We start from the raw sequence: 17860 nt of genomic DNA, 5'->3' as shown, positions 1-17860 counted from the left end.
TTGTGGGAAGATTTTTGATGACTGATTGAATCTCTTTGCTTGTGATGGGTTGGTTGAGGTCTTCTATTTCTTCTCTGGTCAGTCTAGGTTGTTCATATGTTTCCAGGAAATTGTCCAGTTCCTCTACATTATCCAGTTTGTTGCCATACAGTTGTTCATAGTATCCTCTTATAATTTTTTTAATTTCTTCAGGATCTGCAGTTATGTCACCTTTTTCATTCATTATTTTGTTTATATGGGTCTTCTCTCTTTTTGATTTTGTCAGTCTAGCTAGGGGCTTGTCAATCTTGTTGATCTTCTCAAAGAACCAACTTTTGGTGATATTTATCCTTTCTATTGTTTTTTTGTTCTCTATGTCATTTATTTCTGCTTTAATCCTTGTTATTTCTTTTCTTCTACTTGGTTTAGGATTGGTTTGCTGTTCATTTTCTAGCTTCTTCAGTTGATCCATTAGTTCTTTGATTTTGGCTCTTTCTTCCTTTTTAATATATGCGTTTAGTGCTATAAATTTCCCCCTTAGCACTGCTTTTGCTGCATCCCATAGGTTTTGGTATGTTGTGTTCTCATTTTCATTCGTCTCTATATATTTAGCAATTTCTCTTGCTATTTCTTCTTTAACCCACTGATTGTTTAGGAGTGTGTTGTTTAACCTCCAGGTATTTGTGAATTTTCTAAGTCTCTGATGGTTATTGACTTCTAATTGTATTCCATTGTGGTCAGAGAATGTGCTTTGAATGATTTCAATCTTTTTAAATTTATTGAGGCTTGTTTTATGTCCCAGCATATGATCTATTCTGGAGAAAGTTCCGTGAGCACTAGAAAAGTATGTGTATCCTGGTGATTTGGGATGTAATGTCCTGTAGATGTCTGTTAAATCTAATTCATTTATCAGATTGTTTAGGTTTTCAATTTCCTTATTGGTCTTCTGTCTGGTTGATCTATCTATAGGAGAGAGTGATGTGTTGAAGTCTCCCACAATTATTGTGGAAACATCAATTGCTTCCTTTAGTTTTGCCAATGTTTCTCTCATGTATTTTGTGGCACCTTGATTGGGTGCATAGACATTTACGATTGTTATTTCTTCTTGCTGAATTGCCCCTTTTATTAGTATGTAGTGGCCTTCTTTGTCTCTCAAAACATCCCTGCATTTGAAGTCTATTTTATCTGAGATTAATATTGCTACACCTGCTTTCTTTTGGCTGTAGCTTGCATGAAATATTTTTTTCCATCCTTTCACTTTCAATTTCTTTGTGTCCCTGTGTCTAAGATGAGTCTCTTGTATGCAACATATTGATGGTTCATTTTTTTTGATCCATTCTGCGAATCTATATCTTTTAATTGGGGAGTTTAATCCATTTACATTCAACGTTAAAACCGTGAAGGCATTTCTTGAATCGGCCATCTTATCCTTTGGATTATGTTTGCCATATTTTTCCCTCTCTCTATTAATATCCTTTATTGTACCCATACCGAATCTCTTTAGTACTGAACCTTTCTCCAAGTCTCTCTGTCCTGTCTTTGTTTCTCTGTCTGTAGGGCTCCCTTTAGTATCTCCAGTAGGGCAGGTCTCTTGTTAGCAAATTCTCTCAGCATTTCTTTGTCTGTGAAAAATTTAAGCTCTCCCTCAAATTTGAAGGAGAGCTTTGCTGGATAAAGTATTCTTGGCTGGAAATTCCTCTCTCTCAGAATTTTAAATATATCGTGCCATTGCCTTCTCGCCTCCATGGTGGCTGCTGAGTAGTCACTACTTAGTCTTATGCTGTTTCCTTTGTATGTGGTGAATTGCTTTTCTCTTGCTGCTTTCAGAACTTGCTCCTTCTCTTCTATGTTTGACAGTGTGATCAGTATATGTCTCGGAGTGGGTTTTTTTTGGATTTATTCTATTTGGAGTTCGCTGAGCATTTATGATTTGTGTATTTATGTTGTTTAGAAGATTTGGGAAGTTTTCCCCAACAATTTCTTTGAATACTCTTCCTAGACCTTTACCCTTTTCTTCCCCTTCTGGGACACCAATGAGTCTTATATTCGGACGCTTCATATTATCTATCATATCCCTGAGGTCCATTTCGAGTTTTTCAATTTTTTTCCCCATTCTTTCTTTTATGCTTTCATTTTCCATTCTGTCATCTTCCAGGTCACTGATTCGTTGTTCAACTTCCTCTAGTCTTGTACTATGAGTGTCCAGAATCTTTTTAATTTGGTCAACAGTTTCTTTAATTTCCATAAGATCATCCATTTTTTTATTTAGTCTTGCATTGTCTTCTTTATGCTCTTCTAGGGTCTTCTTGATTTCCTTCATATCCCGTACTAGGGTCTCATTGTTCATCTTTAGTTCTTTGAGTAGCTGCTCTAGGTGTGTCTCTTCTGGTCTTTTGATTTGGGTGCTTGGGCTTGGGTTATCCATATCGTCTGGTTTTTTCATATGCTTTATAATTTTCTGTTGTTTTTGGCCTCGTGGCATTTGCTGTCCTTGATAGGGTTCTTTTAGGGTTTGTAGACCAATTGAAGTCCTTATCTCTAATTTATCAGATCTACAGCTTCGTGGAGTACACTTTCTCTAACTAACCAGCAGGTGGCGTCCACGAGCCACCTGTTCTCCACAAGCCAGATCTCCCCTGCTTAGCCTTTTTGGTGAGTGGGGGAGTGAGTCTTGTGGGGCCCAATTGGTGTCCCAAGCTTGCGTGTGTAGTTGGTGTTGCCTGCTCTGTATGTGGGGCGTGTTTCTGGGCAGTCGGGGAGGGGGGGTGGCCCTAACAATCAAATCTCCCTGATGATCCTAGAGTTTTAAAGCTACTGCAATAGTCTAATCCTTCAGTTCAGTCCTGCCACAGTTTGTCTCTGCCACTGACCCACAAGTCTTTGGTATTGGCGTATGGCTCCTGAGACTTGCAAGTGGGCCCCTCTTCCAGGCTGTGCACCCCGGGTCCTCTGTTGAGGGATGACTGTGCTATGTCACAGGTGAGTGCCGTCCCCCCAGGGCAGTTCTGGGCTGCTGGGCTGTGTTGGGAGGCTCCCAGTCTGCTCAAATGATGGCTGAATGGGGCTCTGTTAATTCACACTGCTCCCCCTTCCCAGCTCTGGGACATTCAGCTGAGGTTGCAGGGAAGGCTAATGTCCACGCCCAGTTTTGTGGTGTGTGCCTGTTATTTGAAGCACTTCCGTCACACTGGGTTGTCTGGGGCAGCTCTGGGCTATGGGGCTGGCGATGGGCAGGATTGTTTCCTGTCCACCAGGATGGTGGCTGTGAGCGGACACCCCCCTTTTCTTGGGAAGTTGTGTTGTTTAGTGAATTTTCTCAGCCACTGGATTATTGCCTTTTGTCTCAGAGCTCTCTTATTTCTGCTCTTGACTTGACGTGCCCAAATTTCAATTCTTTGAAGCTTTCTGTATTGAGTTTCTTAGAGTAATTGTTTTAGAAAAAGCAAAAAGGATTTAAAAAAAAAAAAAAAAAAAAAAAAAAAACGGCCCTCCTCAGAGATCTAATGGGTTATTGAAATGCTAATAGACAAAGCAACCAGGGCCATTAAGGAAAGGTGCCCTGGGCAGAGAGATCAGCCTTGCTTCGGGATTTGCATATGCGCCTCAAGGCCTGATCTCCGCCCTTCCCCTTTCTGTGTTCACCAGAACTCCAAAAATCCTCTGCTTTTACTTTGGAGCTTCTCGTGTTGTTTTCCTTCTATGCCCGTCTCCTCTCTGCTGGGCTGGCTGCTCTCAGAGTCTCTGGTGTCTGGCCTCAGTCTATCTATGGTTGGAGTTTGAATCAGTAGAATGAGTTTCCGATGAGAGCAGCCACTGCAATTCTCCCTTCTCCTTCCTGGAGCTGACAGCCCCTCCTCCCCCGGGACTGAGCCTGGCAGGGAGGGGCGCGGGTCCCCTGGCCGCAAAAACTTACAGATTTCGGTGATCTCAGCAGTTCCACGTTTTCATGAGTGTTGTATGAAGTATGCCCAAAGACAGATTGCTCTGTGGTGTCCAGTCCACGCAGTTCCTGGCTTTTTACCTACTTTCCTGGAGGAGTAACTAAAACATACAGCTCACCAGTCTGCCATCTTGCCCCGCCCAGTCCCCTGACTCTGGATTGGCTTTTATAAAGGTTGTTTATTTGGTTACAAAGTTACATTCTTAAGACCATAAAGTGTCCAAGGTAAGGGGGTACCTTCACTGAAGGATGGCCAATGGCATCCAGAAAACGTCTGTTAGCTGGGAAGGCATGTGGCTGGCGTCTGCTCCAGAGTTCTGGTTTCAAAATGGCTTTATTCTGGGATGTTTCTCTCTAGGCTTCAGCTTCTCTCCAAAATGTCACTCTCAGTTGCTCTTCGGGTGTTTGTCCTCTCTCAGCTTCTCCAGAGCAAAAGTCTGCTTTCAAAGGCCGTCTCCAAAATGTCTCTGTAAGTTTCAGCTCCTCTCTCAACTTCCGTGCATTCTTCAACATGTCCTTCTTGGCTGTAGCAAGCTCGCTCCTTCTGTCTGAGCTTATACAGTGCTCTAGTAAACTAATCAAGCCCATGCTGAATGGGGGGGCCACACCTCCATGGAAATTATCCAATGAAAGATCTCACCCACAGCTGAGTTATCACATCTCCACGAAACATCCAATCAAAAGTCTCCAACTCAATCAACACCAATACGTTTCCTGCCCACATAAGACTGCATCAAAGATAATGGCGTTTTGGCGGACACAATATATCCAACCAGCACAGTCATGATGCATAATCTTTTTAACATGCTATTGGTAATATTTTGTTCACAATTTTTGCATCTATATTCATACGGAAAATTGGTCTGTAGTTTTCTTGTGAAGTCTTTATCTGACTTTGGTATCAGATTAACGCTAATATCATAGACCGAGTTAGGAAGGGGTCCTTCCTCTTTAACTTTTTGGAAGAGTTTGAGAAGGACTGGTGTTCATTCTTTGAATGTATGATAGAATTCACCAGTGAAGTCATCTGGTCATGGAATTTCTTTTTTGGGAAGTTTCTGATTACTGATTCAATCACTTTACCTATTGTAGGGCTGCTGAGACCTTCCATTTCTAGAACAAGTTTAAGTAAGTGGTGTGTTTCTAAGAGTGTGTCAATTTTCTCTAGACTATCTAACTTGTTGGCATACAATTATTCCATTTCTCTTATAATCCTTTTAAATTCTATAGCATCTGTAGTAACATGCCCGTTTTCATTTAGGATTTTGGTTATTTGCATCTTCGTACTTTTCCCCTTCTCAGTCTAGCTAGTTTTGTCAATTTAATTGAACTTTTCAAAGAACCAACTTTTGGTTTCGTTGATCCTCTCTACTGTTTTTCTATTCTCTATTTCATTTATCTCCACTCTAATCTTCATTATTTCCTTTCTTCTGCTCACTTTGGGTTTTGTTTGCTCTTCTTTTGCTAGTTCCTCCAGGTATGAGGATAGGTTACTGATTTGAGATCTTTCTTCTTTTTTAATTTTAGCATTTAGAGCTATAATTTCCCTGTGGGCACTGCCTTTGCTGCATCCCATACATTTTGGCTGGCTGTATTTTCCTTTTCATTCATCTCTAAGAACTTTCTAATTTCCCTGTGAGTACTTCTTTGAACATTGGTTATTTAAGAGTGGGTTGTGGAGAGAACCTAAGATGGCAACAAGGAAGAGACAGGGCAAAAAAACACCTCCATGAAAAATACTAGATGAAAGCCAGAAAGTGACCCAGAACACCAGTTCCAGCGATGCACCAGCTGGACAAGGTCTGCTAAATCCACAGGGACCGTGCACTTGGTGAAACAGGGAGTCTGTGTTCCAAAACAAGTGAGTAAGCCTGCTGAATGTCTGGTAGCCATGCTGCAGTGTGGGGAAACCGTGGGTTGGTGTTTGGAGGCAGACTAGTTCTTTTTTTAAAAACCTAAAAGCAGCTGCAGATACGGCAGCGAGAACCGCACAGTGAAGCATGTCAGGAATGGGCTGTGCAAACGCCTCCATATCTGGAGTGGAAGATAGCCTTTCGCACACCCACTGCTAATGGTCTCAGAGCAAGGAAGGCAGAGGTGAGCCAAAAGGGGAAAATAACCACACCCCTTGCAGCCATTTTCCCGTCAGGCTGGGAACGCTCCTGCCTGGTGCCAGAGCCACAGCCCAGAGCCACACCAAAAAACCCAGTGTGACAGGAAGTGTTTCCAGCAACATACGCACATGCCACAATATCGGGCGTGGACAACAGCCTTTCGTGCACCCACAGCTAATTGTTCGGGAGCTGGGAAGCCAGAGCTGTGCGAAAACAGAGAAATTAACACACCCTATTCAGCCATCCTTACAGCAGGCTGGGAACGCCCCTACAAGGTCCGGCAGCCCAGAACTTCCCTTGAGGGACAGCGCACCCTTGTGACGTAGCACAGGCTTCCCTCAGCAGAGGCCCTAGAAGGGCACGGCTTGGAAGAGGGACCCACTCAGAAATCCCAGGGACCATATGCCAATACCAAGGACTTGTGGGTCAGCAGCAAAGACAATCTGTGGCGAGACTGAAATGAAGGTTTAGACTCTTGCAACAGCCTTAAAACTCCAGGAACACCTGCGAGGTCTGATTATTAAAGCTGCCCTCCCTCTCTAACTGCTCAGACACACGCTCCACATTCAGGGCAGACAGCAGCAACAACACACCCAAACTGGGTGCACCAATTGGACCCCACAAGAATCAGACCCCCACACACCACAAAGACAAAGTTGGGGAGAACTGACTTGATGAGAAGAGGTGACTTGCGGATGCCATCTGCTGGTTAGTTAGAGAAAGTGTATGCCACCAAGCTGCAGATCTGACAGATTAGAGATAAGTCTGTGAATAGTCCTACATATACTAAAAGAACCCTATCAAGTAAAGCAAATGCTAAGAGGCCAAAAACAACAGAAAATTTTAAAGCATATGAAAAAAACAGATGATATGGATAACCCAAACCCAAACACCCAAATCAAAAGATCAGAGGAGACACAGTACTTGGAGCAATTAATCAAAGAACTAAAGACAAACAACGAGAGCATGGCACAGGATATAAAGGGCATGAAGAGCATGGCACAGGATATAAAGGACATGAAGAAGACCCTAGAAGAGCACAAAAAAGAAATTGCAAGAGTAAGTAAAAAATAGATGATCTTATGGAAATAAAAGAAATTGTTGACCAAATTAAAAAGACTCTGGATACTCATAGTACAAGACTAGAAGAAACTGAACAATGACTCAGTGACCTCGAGAACTGCAGAACAGAAAATGAAGGAACAAAAAAAAGAATGAGGAAAAAATAGAAGAAATTGAGAAGGACCTCAGGAATATGATAGATAAAATAAAACATCCAAATATAAGACTCATTGGTGTCCCAGAAGAGAAAGAGAAGGGTAAATGTCTAGAAAGAGTATTCAAAGAAATTGTTGGGGAAAACTTCCCAAACCTTCTACACAATATAAATACACAAAGCATAAACGCCCAGCGAACTCCAAATAGAAAAAATCCAAATAAACCCACTTCAAGACATATTCTGATCAAACTGACAAATACTGAAGAGAAGAAGCAAGTTCTGAAAGCAGCAAGAGTAAAGCAATTCACCATATACAAAGGAAACAACATAAGACTAAGTAGTGACTACTCAGTGGCCACCATGGAGGTGAGAAGACAGTGGCATGACATATTGAAAATACTGAGAGAGAAAAATTTCCAACCAAGAATACTTTATCCAGCAAAACTCTCCTTCAAATTTGAGGGAGAGCTTAAATTTTTCACAGACAAACAAATGCTGAGAGATTTTGCTAATAAAAGACCTGCCCTACTTCAGATACTAAAGATAGCCCTACCGACAGAGAAACAAAGAAAGGAGAGAGAGACACAGAGAAAGCTTCAGTACTACAGAGATTCAATATTGGTTCATTAAAGGACAATAAGAAAGAGAGGGGAAAAAATACATCTGACAAACATAAACCAAAGAATAGGATGGCTGATTCAGGAAATGCCTTCACAGTAATAACATTGAATGTAAATGGATTAAACTCCCCAATTAAAAGATACAGATTGGCAGAATGGATCAAAAAATACAAACCATCAATATGTTGAATGCAAGAGACTCATTGTAGACACAGGGACACAAAGAAAGTGAAAGTGAAAGGATGGAAAAAATATTTCATGCAAGCTAGAGCCAAAAGAAAGCAGGAGTAGCAATATTAATCTCAGACAAAATAGACTTTAAATGCAAGGCCACTACATACTAATAAAAGGGGCAATTCAACAAAAAGAAATAACAATCATAAATGTTTATGCACCCAACCATGGTGCCACAAAATACATGAGACAAACATTGGCAAAACTAAAGGAAGTGAGGAGCTAAGATGGCAGCATAGAGAGGAGTGGAAGACTGTTAGTCCCCCACGGAACAATTCATAAATAACCAAAACACTAGTAAATAACCTAGAATGACAGCGGGGAGACAAATGTGACTGTCCACTCATCATCCACCAACCTGAATTGGAAGGAATGCCCAAGATCGCAGCATAAAATCTGTAAGTAAAACTGTGGACCCACGCTGAGAGCCAAGAGCCAAGAGCCCCTCCCTCACGGAAGCCTCGCGGTGCTAGAGAGCAGCACTCTCTCAGCCCAGCTCCAACTGCGGTTTTAATGTTAACTGCTCAATACAGACAGCAAATCCCCAACAAGCAAACAGAGGCTTTTGGTGACAACTGGCCTTGGGAGAGTCAGGGGACATATCTGTCTCAGGACGGGGAGCCCAGAGGATCGGGTCCTATCTCTGGCTGACAGGTGAACCTGGGAGCTTTTCTGTCCCTTTCTCTCTCTGTGGAGAAAACCTCAGCCATTTTCAGCCCGCAGCACTTTGCAATAAAGACAGCCTCAGCCATTTTAAAATCAAAACACTTTGATCAGCAGAGTCAAAGAAACAAAGAACTTATTGATGTGCAGATGACCTCTCTGGAGGGGGCACAGCTTCCTAAGAGGAAAGGGAGGGGCCCAGCTCTACTGCCCGCCTTTCTGGAACCAGACCCCAAAGCCTGGGGGAGGAGAGCCACAGGCCACACCCTCTTACACCAGCCCGTGACAGGGTGACAGGTGCACCTGCTGGGCAGAAAAGCACAGGTGTATCAATCCTCTAAGAAAAACCATCAGGGAAACCAGATACTGAATATTTCCTCCTTCTGTGACCTGAGCCTTTACTCATCTGGGAAAACCTGATTGGGGTGGCCTAGGAGGTCAGATGTCTAGACAACAGAAAACTACAACCTACACTAAGAAAAACGAAGTTATGGCCCAGTCAAAGGAACAAACGTACACTTCAGCTGAGATACAGGAATTTAAACAACTAATGCTAAATCAATTCAAAGAGTTTAGAGAAGATATGGCAAAAGAGATAGAGGCTGTAAAGAAAACACTGGGCATACATAAGGCAGAAATTTAAAGTTCAAAAAAAACAACTAGTAGAATCTATGGAGATGAAAGGCACAAAACAAGAGACAAAAGACACAATGGAAACATACAACAGCAGATCTCAAGAGGCAGAAGAAAACTCTCAAGAACTGGAGAACAAAACACCTGAAAGCCTACACGCAAAGGAGCAGATGGAGAAAAGAATGAAAAAATATGAGCAACATCTCCAGGAAGTTAAGGATGAAACAAAGTACAAGAATGTATGTATCATTGGTGTCCCAGAAGGAGAAGAGAAGGGAAAAGGGGCAGAGGCAATAATAGAGGAAATAATCAATGAAAATTTCCCATCTCTTATGAAAGACATAAAATTACAGATCCAAGAAGTGCAGCGTACTCCAAACAGAAGAGATATGAATAGGCCTACGCCAAGACACTTAATAATCTGATTATTAAATGTCAAAGACAGAGAGAATCCTGAAAGCAGCAAGAGAAAAGCAATCCATCACATACAAAGGAAGCTTTAATAAGACTATGTGCAGATCTCTCAGCAGAAACCATGGAGGCAAGGAGGAAGTGGTGTGATATATTTAAGATACTGAAAGAGAAAAACCACCAACCAAGAATCCTATATCCAGCAAAACTGTCCTTCAAATATGAGGGAGAGTTCAAAATATTTTCCAACAAACAGACAATGAGAGACTTTGTGAACAAGACACCCACCCTACAGGAAATACTAAAGGGAGCACTACAGAGTGATAGGACAATATAGGAGCGCATGGTTTGGAATACAATTTTGGGAGATGGTAGCACAGTAATGTAAGTACACTGAACAAAGATAACTATGAATACAGTTGAGAAAGGAAGGTTGGGAGCATGTGAGACACCAGAAGAAAGGAGGAAAGATAAAGAATGGGACTGTGTAACTCAGTGAACTCAAGAGTGTTCAACAATTTTGATAAAATGTACAAATATGTTCTTTTACAAGGGAGAACAAGCAAATGTCAACCTTGCAAGCTGTTAAAAATGGGGAGGCATTGGGGGAGGGATGCAATCAATGTAAACTAGAGACTGTAACTAACAGAATCACTGTATTATGCTTCCTTTAATGTAACAAAGGCGATATACCAAGGTAAATGCAGATAAGAGGGGGGGACAGGGGAGGCATGTTAGACACTTGACATTGGTGGTATTGTCTGACTCTTTACTCTACTTTGATTTAAGGTTACTTTTCCTTTTGCTACTTCCTAGCTATCATTTTTTTTCCTCTTTCTTTTGCCTCTCTACCTTCTTTGACTCTCCCTCCTGCCTTGTGGAAGAAATGTAGATGCCCTTATATAGATAGTGGCAAATACATAAATATGTGACCATACAGAGAACCATCGATTGTTTACTTAGGATGGAATGTATGGTGTGTGAAGAAAACCATCTTAAAAAAAAAAATGGGTTGATGACAAAATCTCAAGGGCAATATACTGAGTGAAATAAGCCAGACACACAAGGACAAATATTGCAGGGTCTCACTGATAAGAACTAATTATAATATGTAAACTCATAGACATGAAATATAAGGTATCAAAATATAGGACGAGGCTTAAGAATGGGGAGTGGTTGCTTAGTATGAGCAGAATGTTCAACTAGGATGAACTTAAATGTTTGGAAATGAACAGAAGTGTCAGTAGCAAGATGTGAGAATAACTAACAGTGCTGAATGGTGCGTGAACAAGGTGGAAAGGGGAAGCTCAGAGTCACATATGTCACCAGAAGGAAAGCTGGAGGTCAAAAGATGGGAATGTATAAAACTGAATCCTGTGGTGGGTAATGTCCATGATTAACTGTACAAATATTAGAAAACTCTTCCATGAACCAGAACAAATGTATGACAATACAACTAGAAGTTAATAATAGAGGGGCATATAGGGAAGAAATATACACCTATTGCAAACTATATACTACAGTTAGTAGTATTTCAACATTCTTTCATAAACAGTAGCAAATGTACTGTACCAACACTATGAGTCAACAATTGAGGGGGGTTAGTTAGGGATATGGGAGGATTTGAGTTTTCTTTTCTTTCTTTTTTTCATCTTTCACTTTATTTCTTGTCTGGAGTAATGAAAAGGTTCTAAAAATTGAACAAAAATTAAGTGCAGTGATGGATGCACAGCTATATGAGGGTACGAGGGGCAACTGTTGTACACTTTGGATTTTTGGATAATTGTATGGTATCTGAAGAATCCCAATAAAAATTAAAAAAAAAAAACTAAAGGAAGCAATGGATGTTTCCACAATAATTGTGCAAGACTTCAACACATCACTGTCTCCCATAGATAGATCAACCAGACAGAAGACTAATAAGGAACTTGAAAACCTAAACAATCTGATAAATGAATTTGATTTAACAGATATATATAGAACATTACATCCCAAATCACCAGGATACACATTCTTCTCTAGGGATCACAGAACTTTCTCCAGAACAGACCATATGCTGGAACATAAAACAAGCCTCAATAAATTTTAAAAAATTGAAATTATTCAAAGCACATTCTCTGACCACAATGGAATACAATTAGAAGTCAATAACCATCAGAGACTTAGAAAATTCACAAACACCTGGAGGTTAAAAATGAGGGGGAGATGAAAACATTCTCAGATAATCAAAAGCTGAGGGACTTCATCACCAGTAGATCGGTCCTATATGAAATGCTAAAGGGAATTGTGCAAGTTGAAAGGAAGGGACACTGAACAATTGACTGAAACCACATGAAGAAATAAAGATTTCCAGTAAAGATCACATGGTAAATATAAATACCAATACTACTGTATTTTGAATTTGTAATTCCACTATTTATTACCTACAGGATCTAAAATACATAAAGTGTAATGATAAATCAGCAGTTTTGGACTCAATGTAAAATGTAATTTTTGACAAGAACTACATAAAGGTGGGGGAATGGAGGAGTATAGGAACATAGTTTATGCGTCCTTTTGAAGTCAAGTTGGTATCAAAGAAAACAAGATTGTTATAGATTTAGGATATTACATTTAAGCCCCGCGGTAAACACAAAGAAAGTATCAGAGAATACGATCAAAGAGATGAAGAGTATGGGTTACGAGAAGTGGGGAAAGGGGTAACGGGGAGTTAATAAGAAATGAGTGTAGGGTTTCTGTTTGGGGTGAAGGGATATTTCTAGTAATGGATGGTGGGAAGGTGATGGCATTGCAACACTGTCAATGTGTAAATCCTACTAAATGGAATGCTTGGGAGGGGTTGAAATGGGAAGATTTATGCTGTATATATGTTTCCACAATCGAAAAAAAAGTCTAAATAGATAATGACAAATAAAGGCCATAGATGATCCTGGATGAGATCTAAGAATAGAGGAGAAAAAGCTCAAAAGGACACAATTGGGACATAAGAAAAAAATGAAATACAGAATGTAAGCTTTATATCAATGTTAAATTTCTTGAACTTCTTAACTACACAATGTGATTATATCAATGAATATTCTTATTCATAGGAAATGTATATGTGAACTACATTATTTGTTCAAGGATATGTGCAACTTGCTCTCTTATGTTCAGAAGACGGAGCAATAGATGATGGATGATAGGGCGGGAGGGAGGGAAAGAAAGAAATGGTAAAGTGACAAAATATTAAAGTTGGTAGATCTGGGTATTGGTGGAGGGGGGTTGTGGTATGCTGGAGTTCTGTTTATGGGGTTTGTATTAGTTTTGCAACTGTCCTGTAAGGCTGAATTTATTTCAAAATAAAAAGCAAAAAAAAAAAAAAAAAAAGAGTGGGTTGTTTCATTTCCACATATTTGGAAATTTCCCAGTTTTCCTTTTGCTATTAATTTCTAGCTTCATTCCATTGTGGTTGAAGAAGATGCTTTGTATGATTTCAATATTTTAAAATCTATTGAGACTTGTTTTGTGGCCTAACATATGGTCTATCCCAGAGAATGATCCATACGCACTTGAGAAGAATTTGTATTATTGGTTGGGGTGCTCTATACGTTAGGTCTAGTTGTTTACAGTATTGTTCAAATCCTCTGTTTCCTTATTGATCTTCTGCCTAGATGTTGATTCATTACTGAAAGTGGTGTATTAAAGTCTCCAACTATTATTGAATAAATATCTATTTCTTCCTTCAGTTTTGTCAATGTTTGCTTTATGTATTTTGGGGCTCTGTGACTAGGTCCACATATGTTTATAATCATTGTATCTTTCTTAGTGGATTGACTCTTTTATCAACATATAGTATCCTTCTTTATCTCTTGTAACAAATTTGACTTAAGGTCTCCTTTGTCCAATATTAGTATATCCACCCCAGCTCTCTTTTGATTACTATTTCTTTGGAAATTTTTTTTTCCACCCTTTCACTTTTAACCTATTTGTACCTCTGGTTGTCTAAGGAGAGTTTCTTGTAAACAACATATAGTTGGATCATGCACTTAATCCATTCTGCCAATCTGTGTCTTTTAACTGGACAGTTTAATTCATTTACATTCAAAGTAATTACTGATAAGGCAGAACTTATTCAGTTATTTTGTCAATTGTTTCTTGTATGTCTTATACCTCTTTTTTTCCCTCCTCTGCCGCCTTCTTTTGCAAATAGTTGATCTTTTTTAGTGATACAGTTTGATCCCCTTCTCATTTCCTTTTCTGTATATTTTTAAGATATCTTCTTTGTCATTACCATGGATTTATATTTAATATCCTAAATCTGTAACAATCTAGTTTGAATTGATACTAACTTAACTTCAACAGCATACACAATCTCTGCTCCTACATCCTCAATTCCCCTTTTTTATGTTGTTCTTGTCACATACTACCTCTTAATACTCTGTATGTTCAATAATATAGAAATATGATTATTTTGTTATGCATATATATTTCAGATTTTGTAAGAAATAAAAAGTAGAGATACATACTGAGAATACTGGCATTTGTATTTAGACATGTACTTATCTTTCATGAGATCTTTATTTCTTCATACAGCTCCAAGCTACTGTCCAGGGTCTTTCCTTTCAACCTGAAGAACTCCCTTAAGAATCTCTTGTAGGGAAGGTCTAGTGATCACAAACACTTTCAGCTTTTGTTTAACTGGAAAAATCTTCAACACTCCCTCCCTTGAAGGAAAGTTTTGCTGGCCATAGAGTTCTTGTATGGCAATTTTTTTCTTTCAGCACTTTAAATATGTTATCTGACTACCTTCTTACCTCCATGGTTTCTGATAAAAAATCAGAACTTAAATCATATTGAGGGTCCCTTGTACATGACAAGTCACTTTTCTCTTGCCGCTTTTAGGATCCTATCTTTGGCTTTGGCTTTTAACAGTTTAATTATAATGTGTCTTGGTGGGGTCTCCTTGAGTTTATCCTATCTGGAATTTGTTGGGTTTCTTCAGTTTAGAGAAATTTTCAGCCATTATTTCATCAAATATTCTTTCTGCCCCTTTCTCACTCTTTTCCTTTTGGGACTCCCATAATGCGTATGCTGGTATACTTTATGTTGTCTCACACATCCCTTAGGCTCTGATCACTTTTTTCATTCTTTTTTCTTTCTGCTCTTCAGACTGAATAATTTCAATTATCCAGTCTTCTAGTTTACTGATTCTTTCTTCTGCCTATTCAAAGCTGCTGCAGAACCGCTGCAGTGTATTTTTTACTTCTGATATTGTGTTTTTCAGCCTCCAAATTTCTACTTGGTTCCTTTTTAAAATTTATAACTCATCCTTTTGTACATGAATCATCTTCCTTATTTCCTTTAGTTCTACGGCCATTTTTTCCTTTAGCTCACTGAATTTATTTAGGCGAGCTGACTTTGCGTCTTTGATTAGTTATTCCAAAGTCTGTGCTTCCTCTGTTGTTTTATTTTTTTCCTTTGAATGGGCCAGCTCTTCCTGTTTCTTTGTATGTTCTGTAACCTTTTGTTGAAGTCTGGACATTTGAATATTTTGATGTACTAACTCTGGAAGTCAGACTCTCCCTTTTATCCAGGGTTTTAGTTAGATTGGCTTCAGGTTGAGGCTCTTGTTCAACACTTAAACTAGTTTATACTGAACCACTAGAACAGCCTATGGTGAACAGTTAGCTTCTCTGAAGGTCTCTCTAAGCTTGCATCTTGCTCTGAGTATGTGTGGTAGCTTCCAAGAATTCCCCAATATGTGTTAACTGTTTCGCCTCCGAAAAAGAGTTCTTGTCCCCAGCTTCTCCTCTCAGGGCCCTGTACTGTGTTCTTTGTCTCAATCACAGTCTTTCACCCCAGGCAGCTGAGTTGGCTAGCTCTGCTTCACCTTTTCTCACTGGCTCCACTTAGTCACTCTGCTCCCCCTTTCCATACCACTTCTCCACTCCAGGTAAATTCTGGGTTAGGAGATTCAGACACATGCCCTTGGTCAATCTTCCATGGAGTCAGTTGGAGACAACGTACAAAGACACCCAACATATTCATTAAGGTGTGCCAATAATCAGGCCCCAGGGATCCACACTTAAATGTGCGTGTATAAGCAAGTCACTACCATTGGTTGCACAAATTACCAAACAGATATGAGGGAGAGGGAGGAGCCCAGACAGGTCAACTAGTCCCATGGATTTCCTACCATTTTTAGTGTGTTTTCTCCCCAAATCCAGCATTCAATGAGTTTTGTCTTACAGTTAAGACCACACTTTGCTGGATTTGAGTCACAGGTCCACCAAGTACTGGCTAAATGACCTTAGGAAAATTGTAATAACATCTCTGAGTCTGACTCCTCCTCTATAAAATGGAATATAACAAAAGTGTTATTGTGAAGAATAAAATAAATAATGCATATAATATACTTAACACAGTGTCTGACACTGAATGAGAAATTAATAAATCATCAATAATTTGACTAATTACTTCATACCATAGATATTCCAGTTCCTGGGAAATAGTTAGAACTATAAATGTTAATTCTCTGAATGCAAAAAAGCATCTATGCACTAATGCAGCCATGCATAAGCTTGACAATTTGCTCTTCCCACAACCTCTGACCTGAGTATATGTTACCTGTTTTGGGGACAACTGATACTTCACTTTCCAGTGTTGTCAACTTGGTGTCTTTCATGGTCACTAAAGGGAAAAAACAGAAATATATATATAATAATCTTACAATGAAGCAAAATCCCAGGTACAATCAAAAGGGAGTTTAGAATATATCTGGTACAACCTCCTTTATACTCTAGCCCTGAAAGGTGGCCAGCTGGTTTCCAGTAGAATGAACACTTATAATCACTAGAAGCATGTGCCTCTCCCCTTCTATATTTCTGAACAGCTGGTTGCAAGAAAATTCTTTATACTGTACTAAACTTGTAATCCCTGACTTTTGTTTAGCTGTCTGTTATACTAGTGCTAAAAATGAATGAGCAGGAGACACTCTGGAATTCGGGAGTTCAAAGTTGAAATCCAAGTTCTTCCACTTATTAGCTGTGTAACTTTTGGCTATTTATCTTAAGTGTCTAACCTCTAACTTTTAGTTAATTTGTCTGTAAAGTGAGAAAACTAATGGCCTCTACCTCATATGCGATGATGCATCCTATAGCACCCAGGACAGTCCGTGGCACTTAGTAACTATTCATTGGGCCCTGTGAGGCAGGATTGTGTTGTCTTATCCTCAATAGTAGTAAAGTGCAAGGCATACAGCACTTAGTAGGCCTACATCATATTATCACACACGACACTCTCCCTTCCCTCTCCATTACCTTGCCCCACTAGCCTTTCAGTATCTTAGCCAAGCCACATCTTTTCCCACTTTGGAAACAGGTGCATGCTGTTCGTATGCCTGAGAGATTCTATCCCTGCCTCCTCCCAAGCTAATTCTTCATCCTTAAAATCTCAGCTTAAACATTCACTTCATCAGAGAAGCCTTCCCAGGCCTCCACTTACCCCCACCTCAATCTCCCAGACTAGGTCAGGTCCCCTGTTATAAACTCTTAGCAGCCTATATTTCTTTGTGTCTATTACCACAACCCAATTAAATAAGTGTAATTAGTTATTGAACATGTCTCCCTTACTATAACAGAAGTTACTCTGCAACTCTATCATATTCAGTACTGTTATCTCTAGCAGCTACCACAGACTCTGGGACTAGGAGTTAAAATGTTTCTTAAATAAATGCACAAGGCCTATTTTGTCTTCAAAACAGCACAACCCAGGTCTGATCCTTTCACATAACAAGCATAAAACTTTTGCAGATAGCTATTATTTCTCTATTTTCATCCCTTTTTTTACCCCACTTTCTGTTCAAATAATCTCATATTAAATATCCATGTTAAATATGGATAAATGTATACCTTCCAGTTTGCTTTTAAAATGTGGCCATTCAAACTATATTTAGATATGGTCTGATAACTAGATTGTAAGTTCTATGAGGACAGGGAACATCTGTTTGGTATATCACTGGATACCCAGGGCCTAACTTAGTACCTGGCACACAACAGGAAACTATATA

The 17860-nt window shown here is 39.6% G+C and overlaps 1 protein-coding gene across 4 annotated transcripts in view; it reads right to left on the bottom strand.

The window, feature by feature from the left end:
* The window catches only part of TSC1 (TSC complex subunit 1), a 108592-nt gene that overhangs the window by 79053 nt on the left and 11679 nt on the right, over positions 1 to 17860 (bottom strand). For 3 of the 4 annotated variants that reach the window (XM_037851202.1, XM_037851201.1, XM_037851204.1), the window contains exon 2: positions 16420 to 16482. The exons of the other annotated variant lie outside the window; for it this stretch is intronic. The gene's annotated coding sequence lies outside the window, so the exon portion shown is untranslated. The remainder of the gene's footprint in view (positions 1 to 16419; positions 16483 to 17860) is intronic. 4 annotated transcript variants of the gene reach the window in all.

This window comes from Choloepus didactylus, chromosome 10, assembly GCF_015220235.1.
Source record: "Choloepus didactylus isolate mChoDid1 chromosome 10, mChoDid1.pri, whole genome shotgun sequence".
In the NCBI taxonomy this organism is placed as follows: domain Eukaryota; kingdom Metazoa; phylum Chordata; class Mammalia; order Pilosa; family Megalonychidae; genus Choloepus; species Choloepus didactylus.
The sequence above is the reverse complement of the archived record's forward strand: the minus strand, read 5'-3'. Positions and strand labels throughout refer to the sequence as shown.